The sequence below is a fragment of the Leptidea sinapis genome, chromosome 45 (assembly GCF_905404315.1).
Source record: "Leptidea sinapis chromosome 45, ilLepSina1.1, whole genome shotgun sequence".
Classification (NCBI taxonomy): Eukaryota; Metazoa; Arthropoda; class Insecta; order Lepidoptera; family Pieridae; genus Leptidea; species Leptidea sinapis.
Window position 1 is genome coordinate 6,423,656 of NC_066309.1, and position 8,999 is coordinate 6,432,654.

The following is an 8,999-nucleotide window of genomic DNA, read 5'->3' on the forward strand; positions in this document are numbered from 1 at the left end:
GCTGTCATAGTTGAAAAACACCTGGACGATGCGTTCATCGCGACAGCCAGAAGACAAATAATGACCGTTGAGGGCCCCATCTTCATGCGGAGGCCGACGGCTCGCTTCGCCACTACTGTGAAAATCAGGAGGCGGTGGAGTGGACCGTCGGGGTGTGTTCGGAGCTGGATCTGCCAGGGGTGGGCAAACTCACGGTCACAGATGCAAAAGATATACCGAAGATGGTACGCTGCGGCATCCGTCTACCACACGAACACAATGGGGACCAAGTGCTCATTGGTATGTGCCTTAGACTGGGGAACCCATGGGCACAAGTGGAGCGATGGCGTGTCCACACCATTATACCACAGGATAAGGCGACATTTGTGGTGGTGAGTAACCCCAAGGATATCGTGCAAACTGTACTGGAGAGGAAGCGCCGCCTCGTCTATCGGCTGGGTGCGGTGTACCTAAAATTCCAGGATGCCAAGGGGAGGTTCGTGGATACCCCTATGGATTCTCCGAACGAGTCAGGGGGGATGCGGGTCGCGGCAGCTGCCGCAAAACCTGTAGTCCCACCGTCCCCAAATAAGGAGACCTCACAGGCTGGGTCGAGTCGAGCTGTCGAAGCATCAAGCGACGACGAGCTCCTTGACCTGACCAAACTTGTGCTGGGGTAGGAAGAGGATCCTAATGGAGCCTCTTTCCCCCAATAAGAAAATTCTACAATGCAACCCCCATCATAGTCAGCTGACAAAAGTCACACAGAGAAAACGTTTGTACGTCGTCGCTAAATGAAATTACCGATCGTAAAGTTATCAGAGGTGCCAAACATTTTCTTTCTTTTGAAATGAAGTGCAAAATATGTAAGGCTAGTGTCGGTGAAGGTGTTCGATGTCAATGTAAATCAGAAGATTCATCGTCGCCAGGTAGAGACGAGAAGTTAGACGCTATTTTGAACGAGTTAAGCAAGGTAAAACAAAAACTCACTGTTCTACCAAAACTAGTCGAGGAAATTAAATCCATTAAATCCGACTTTGCGGAATTGAAAAAAGCATGTGAATTTAACAATGCTAAATTGGAGGACTTTGAAAGCAGATTACAAGAGTCCGAAAAAACTTCAAAACAGGTGCAAATTCTACAAGATACATTAAATGCTACACTACTGGAAATCGGCAAAGCAAAGCAAGAGCTTGCCAATAGAGATCAGTGGGCACGACTCAATAATGTTGAGGTAAAGAGCGTGCCGGTAAACAAAAGTGAGAACCTTTACACTATTGTTGAGAGCCTGTGTAGTACTGTAAATTAAAGTGTTCCGAAAACACAGATTAACTATATTTCTAGGGTTCCAACACCTAATTCTTCAGAAAAAAATATTGTGATTAACTTCTTAAACCGATATATAAAGGAAGATTTTATAGCTGCGGCAAGATTGAAAAAAAATATAGTTGCAGGTGATCTAGGCTATCGCGGTGAGTACATCCAGAAGCGAATATTTATCAACGATCACTTAACAGCTGATAGCAAAACACTGTTCAATAAAGTTAAACAATTTGCCAAAGAGAAAGGATATCAATATGTGTGGGTGAAGTTCTGCAAGATCCATATACGCAAAAACGACGAGTCACCTGTCAAAGTTATAACCAAAGAGACTGATTTAAACAAATATTCATAGCTTATTTTAAATCTGTGTTGCTTTCGGTTTACATGAACGCACTCATTACTTCTATTTATCAGTTTAATCAATTTTTGTTATTGGAAAATGTTAGCTACTTTGAAATGTTTGTCATCCCTGGCTGGCACGTCTTGCGTCTTCGAAATCAAAACCAGTTTTTATACCGAGTGACCGCGCTTCGCACTAGTATTTCATTTGTGATGTTACTGCTTTGCTTGTGCGTATTAAGTATTTTATTATACCTACGGCTCGCTAATTACCCTGTTCAACGTTATAGTTTCATTAAGTTACTTTATTTATTCACTGGCATTGTTTATAACGATATGTGGGAAGTTTATTATCGTTTTGTTTATATAACATGTATTTTGATTGTTTTTGCTTCATTTTTTATAAATGCTGAATACTAAAGTAATAGCTAAAGACGTGTTGAACGACATGTCTATCTATTATCAAAACGTAAGGGGTTTACGGACTAAGACTAATTTGTTTTATAGAAACGTATGTACACAGGAATTCGATATTGTTATCATAACTGACTCTTGGCTTCTGGATAGTATATGTGACGGTGAATTATTCGATACCAGGTATTCAGTATGGCCCCGTGACCCTGACTATTCGAGTACGGGTCAGACCCTTGGTGGCGGCGTCCTAATAGCAACGCGGAAAGATTTACAAGCCCGGCCACAGCCCGCATTCTGCTCTTCGGCAGAAGACCTATGGATTACACTAGCCGTAAAACTAGCTTCAAGTAACAAATATGTAAATCTACATGTTTGTGTGGTCTATATTTGCACTCAAAACCTGGGAAACTCATTCTCTCTGCAATTATCAAATTATTTAAACAATCTTAACGATATTATTGCTGCCCATCCCGACGATAAATATTTATTAGTAGGTGATTTCAACCTTAGCAATATTATCTGGCTAACGCGTCCCGATGGTTCATTGGTGCCTACCAACGTATCATCTGATGACGAGATGACCTCTCTTGGGCTTAATCAATTCAATGGTGTGCGTAACTGCTTCGGCCGTACCCTCGACTTAGTTTAATATTTTTTTTTTTTTAGTATACAAACCTCTGCTTACTAATCCATTTACTAAGACGTTTTTCAATAAAGGGGAATATACCTCAATAAACTGTGAATTAGAGAACACAGACTGGTATTACGAACTAAACTCTAGGAGTATCGATGACGCAGTTAATTATTTCTATGAAGTATGTAGTAAAGTGATCAGCGAGTACATTCCTTCTAAAATTGTTTCATATGGTCGATTCCCGAAGTGGTACTCCTCGAGTCTTAAAAAACTAATCAAAGAGAAACATAAACATCTAAAAAAATTAAGGCTATATGGAAATAAGGCCGATGAACAAGCTTTTAAGTATTTACGGGCTCGAGTTAGAAATGTAGAAGAAGAATGTTATAGTAAATATATTTCGTCAGTTGAAGCTTCTATTACGTTTAGCCCAAAAAACTTTTGGTCATTTTTTAAAAATAAATCAAAATCGCATTATATTCCAAATAATATGTCATATCGAAATAATGTGCTTACTTCCGGTGAAAATATGTGTAATGGTTTTTCTGACCTCTTCCTAAGCAATTTTATTGCAGGTTCTACTGCTACTTCTCTAAATACCTTAGATAATTAAAAATGTTTCATCCATATCAAATATTGAGGTAGACGCTCGTAGAATAAAAAATCTTCTTTTAAATTTGGATCCCTCTAAATCTGCAGGTCCAGACAATGTGCCAGCTATCTTTTTAATTAATTGTGCTAGTACTTTAGCCGTCCCTCTGGCAATTCTGTTCCAACGATCACTAGCTGATGGCATTGTCCCTACCATCTGGAAACACGCCTTTATTACACCTATTCATAAAAAGGGTTCTAAAAACAATATTGAAAATTACCGTCCTATTTCCAAATTATGTATAGTATCCAAAGTTTTCGAACAAATAATTTATTGTCAGGTCAGTCTTGCCTTAAAACAATCTTTAAACTCCCAACAACACGGATTTTTAAAAAATAGGTCAACTACAACAAATTTAATTCTCCTTGATTCCAGTATTACCGATGCTATGGCTGATGGTCACCAGTTGGATGTAGTTTACACTGATTACAGTAAAGCCTTTGACAGGATACAGTATCGTATACTTATTGATAAACTCAAAAAGATAGGCATCAGCGGTGATTTATTGCGGTGTGGTTCACATCATATGTTCATAACCGAACTCAAGCAGTGGTCATTAACAACTATATATCTAGTTGGGTTCCTATCCCTAGTGGCGTCCCACAAGGTTCCCTTTTGGGCCCTTTGCTCTTTGTAATATTTGTAAACGACATATACAGGTGCCTACATCACTCACAGCTTCTATGCTTTGCGGAAGACATGAAAATATACATGAAAATCACATCCTTATCTGATGCTTTGTCTTTGATGATTTGAAACGCCTTGAACACTATTGCCTTCAAAATCAGTTAGAATTGAACGCGTCTAAGTGCAACATTCTGACATTCACTCGTAAACGTAATGTCCTATTGTTTGATTATATGCTTAAAGGTACTAAACTTCAACGTAGCTGTGTTATTCGAGATTTGGGTGTTCACCATGACTCAAAGTTACTTTTTGACACTCAAATTGATACAATAGTCAATAAAGCCTCTAGAGCTCTTGGTTTCATCATACGTAACTCAAAAGACTGTTATCATACTTGAAGTATGTTAACCGCATCCAAAATATTCAAAGGAAATTCCTCAAACATCTTTGTTATCGTGTGAAAGTCACATACCGCTCTGATGACTACCTCAATCTTTGCAGTAAACATCACCTCCTGCCTTAAAAAATCGTCGCGAAATAGCCGATATTACTCTCCTTTTAAAAATAGCCCAAGGGCTAATTGACTGTCCAGACCATCTTGCTAAGCTTCAGTTCAATACCCCTGTTAGATTACTGCGACAGCATGATTTACTAAGACTTCATCACACTAACCTAAACTATAAAAGAAATACTTTTACTTGGCGAGCAAGTAATAGCTTCAACAATCTGTCAAGTAGTGATAATAATTTAGATCTCTTCTGTTCAAGCGTAGACTCTGTAAGACGTGCCTTAGCCAACAAATTCTTTACTAATAACCCTACATCTTCTTAAGTTGTTACATTAACTTTAACTTTAATGATAATGTAAATTGTAATTTTCGAATTGTATATGCTCACGTTGTCAGTTATATTTTTCTACTCTAGCACTAATTGTGGAAACCTATAATTGGCTCTCTTTAATTATCTTAAGTATCGTTTAAGTTTTTAAAGCTGTTGGTTTTCCAAATAAATAAAATAGCATTACTGCTACGGCTCAACTTCGAAGATGGTTGGAGGTTGCATCTATTACACCAGCCATTGCACTGATCCAAGAGCCGTGGATTAGGGGCGGCAACGTATGCGGACTCTCCAATATTGGTGGTAAGCTCTTCCAAAACAATTTCAAAGAGGTGAGAGCCTGCATTTAAGTTAAAGGGAATATAAATATACAGCCTCTTGTGGATTTCTGTTCCAGAGATCTGTGTGCCATAAGGCTGAATTCCAACCAAGACATAAACAACCTCAACATCGTTATTGCATCAGCCTACATGCATCAGGCGGATGCGGTACCATCTGAAAGACTCAACACACTCGTCAGATTCTGCGAACATCATGGATGGGAACTGATTGTGTCAACGGACTCCAATGCCCATCATCCGCTATGGACTATGGACGCTATATTGACTTGACACTGGCAACCTCCAGAGCTGCTGGTCTAATAGCGGGTTGGCATGTCTCATCAGAGGCATCATGCTCTGATCACAGGTGGATTCGATACGATTTAAAAATTACCAGTAACCCCGAACAACCTACAAGGTACCCGAGGAAGACTGACAAGAGGCTCTATAGATCTCTAGTAGAACTAGAGCTGGGAAAACAGCCGCCTACCACTAGGTTAGACAGCATAGAAACAATTGATCAACAGGTAAGTAACTTAAACAGCACCTTAATAAACTGCTTCCATAAAGCCTGTCCTCTGGTAACACCGGTTACTGGGGTCATATCCAAGGGCTGGTGGGGCACAGAACTTAAAAAGCTGCGAACAAAAGTAAGGAAAGCCTTCAATAGAGCAATGAATACAGGCGCTGATGTAGACTGGGATGCCTACAAGGAGAACAAAAAGTCTATATAAAAAATGCATTAGATTTTGGAAGTCTCACTCATGGAGAAAATTCTGTGAAGACATTAATTCCACTCCACAAGCAAACCGCATTAGGAAGGTACTGGCCAAACAGGGTCCTTGCGTTGTCGGAAATCTGAGGAAAGCCGATGGCACAATGACCCTGAGCCAGGAGGAGACTAACACGGTACTGCTAGAAACACACTTTCCAGACTGTAAAATAATACAAGAACCAGTTTGGACGATACCTAACAGCTTGGTTACAGAAAACTGCTGGCAAACCGCCTATGAGATCGTCACCTACAACAAGGTGAAATGGGCGGTGAACAGCTTCCAGCCTTTCAAGTCAGCGGGCACAGATGGCGTCTTTCCTGCACTGCTACAGTGGGGAGGAGATAAGTTGATGTACATACTGACATATATCTATCAGGCCCGTCTGACCTTCAAATACACTCCCCTTGCCTGGCGGGAAGTTAGGGTCATCTTCATACCCAAGCAAGGTAAGAGTAACTACACTAATCCTAAATCGTTTAGACCTATCAGTCTGTCGTCTTTTCTCCTCAAGACTTTAGAGAAAATATGCGACAGACACCTGAGAGATAATGCGTTACGCAACACACCCATACACAGGCATCAGCATGCCTACTGCCAAGGCAGATCAACGGAATCCGCTCTTCACCAGGTAGTAGGAAAAATTGAACATGCCTTACAAAATAAATTAGTCTGTCTAGGTTGCTTCATAGATATAGAGGGAGCCTTTGGCAAGACCAACTTCACCAGTATCAACATAGCACTTCGCAGACACGGAGTACAGACCCTGCTTATTGACTGGATAATTAATATGTTAAGCAATAGAATTATAAGGGTAACAGGGGAAGACACGAAAGGCGCCCTTGTAGCCCGCGGCTGTCCGCAGGGAGGTGTTCTCTCTCCGCTTCTATGGAACTTAGTAGTGAACGACCTGATCTCCAAACTGAACAACCAATACTTGTACACAATAGGGTATGCCGATGACATCACCATTTTAAACACAGGCAATAATGCCAGCATGGTATGTGATAGGTTATCTTCAATACAAGACTTCAGTTATCAAAAGAGGTCAAATACCTAGGTGTGATTCTAGGCAGCAAACTGAACTGGAGCAGCCACCTTGAATACAAAATCAACTCCGCGAGTATCACCTTATGGCAATACCGCAAGATGATTGGCAAGAGATGGGGTTTCCAACCAAAGCTCACCTTATGGCTTTACACAGCAGTGGTGAGACCAATGCTCACTTATGGCTGTGTAGTGTGGTGGACCAGGACCAGACTTACAACTTGCATCACCAAATTACAAAAATTTCAAAGGCAAGCATGCTGTGCGGTGACGGGATGCATGAGAACAACTCCTACCGCCGCCTTAGAAATAGCCCTAAGCATCCCTCCGCTACATTTATTCATATATCAAGAAGCGGCAATGGCTGCGCTAAGATTAAAACATCTGAAAACACAGAGAATTGACAATGTAAGACATCTTAGCGTACTTTCAGAAGCATGGTCAGCTATGCCACTTGTGGAATCAGCTAGTGATAAAATAGAGCGGACTTTCATTTTTGACAAAAAATACAGAATAGAGCTCGAGGAAAGGAACGACAGTGTCCTTACACATTACGAGCTCGACCTCTACACAGATGGTTCGAAGACGTATTCAGGCACAGGTACGGGAGTCTTCTCGGAAGATCTAATTATCAGCATATCCGAGCCCTTGGGTAAGCTTAACACTGTATGCCAGGCTGAATGCTTGGGGATTTTGCTAGCTTCCAACGCTATCTTGGACAGAGAGGTTCAAGATCACTCCATTAGAATACTCTCTGATAGCGAATCGGTATTACAATCCCTTCAAGGTAAGATAATCAATTCCAGCCTATTACTTGAATGCCACTCAGCATTAAATAAGGTGGCTGGTAAAAACAACAACCTAACATTTCAGTGGATCAAAGGTCACAGTGAGGTCAGGGGCAACGAGGCGGCAGATCAACTAGCTAGAAGGGGTTCTGAGACCCAACCGGTTGGACCAGAGCCTTTCTTGCCTCTGCCACATAGTTGGTTCAGGAACCACTTAAATCAAAAGATAAAAGCATTACATCAACAATACTGGAATAGCCTTGAGGAGTGCAGGCAAGCCAAAGCAGCTTTACCTTGTGCCGACTTGTGTTTTACCAGGGAAATCTTACAACTTAATCGGTGTCGACTAAGATTAATATTATGTGCGGCCACAGGTCACGGCAATTTTAACAGGCATCTCTTTAATTTAGGTGTCACGGACAGCCCTCTATCCAGAGGTTGCCTGGGGGCAGAGGAAACAGCCGCTCACGTTCTGCTGGAATGCAGTGAGGTGGCAAACTACAGGGCGAAGCACCTGGGGTCACCAGGCGCTCTTCCGGAAGTCTTCCGCGACGTTAAGAGGTTGGGTGACTTCTTGGAGGAGCTTGGCTGGTTGGAGTAGCCTCTACCACCCTCGCACGCAAAATAGGCGCATATGGACGTCGAGTTGCGGAAAGCGCCCGTATGAAGAAGAAGAAGAAGAAGGTTTACCAGTTAAACCTACGATAGTTATAAATATAAATAAGTAGAGTATAGGTACCTATAGCTGCAGATTAACCTCTTTGATATTACAAGCTTTAATAATTACTAAATTAATTACAAAAAGATAGCCTTTATAAGTCGCAGCATATTATAATTTGTATGTTTCTAATTAAGAAATTTGAAAGAATGAAACATTGTGCCCCCGCCCGCGGTATGCCTCGCATCGACGTGATTATGGCGCGCGCGCAGCAGTCTACCAATGCGTATTATTTAACGTGTATTAATATATTGTTTATAATTAATAATAATCTGAGTGTATCAGAAATCTATTAAAACAAGCTATAAGACCATGCAAAATCTTATAAACAAGATAAGGATCAGAACTTTGTCGGGGCATAGTGTGCCGTACGGCACATTCGATTTAAAATTAAGTATGTTCCCATGCATCAAACAAATGACACTTCGTAAATTACTAGTTAGTTATTTACCAAAAATAATAAAAGTAACAATTTTGTCATTTTTGATATATTATTATTCATTATAGATTAATCCAAATGGATTGTCACCTGTTATTTATGTCTGAAAT

At 40.8% G+C, this 8,999-nt stretch overlaps 1 long non-coding RNA gene across 1 annotated transcript; it reads left to right on the plus strand.

Annotated features, from left to right (window-relative positions):
• Nucleotides 1–5,460: 5,460 nt before the first annotated feature.
• Nucleotides 5,461–8,405, plus strand: LOC126977440 (uncharacterized). Its single transcript, XR_007732213.1, has 3 exons — nucleotides 5,461–5,651; nucleotides 6,113–6,251; nucleotides 8,143–8,405. It is a non-coding gene; the product is annotated as an uncharacterized LOC126977440 (long non-coding RNA).
• Nucleotides 8,406–8,999: the final 594 nt, after the last annotated feature.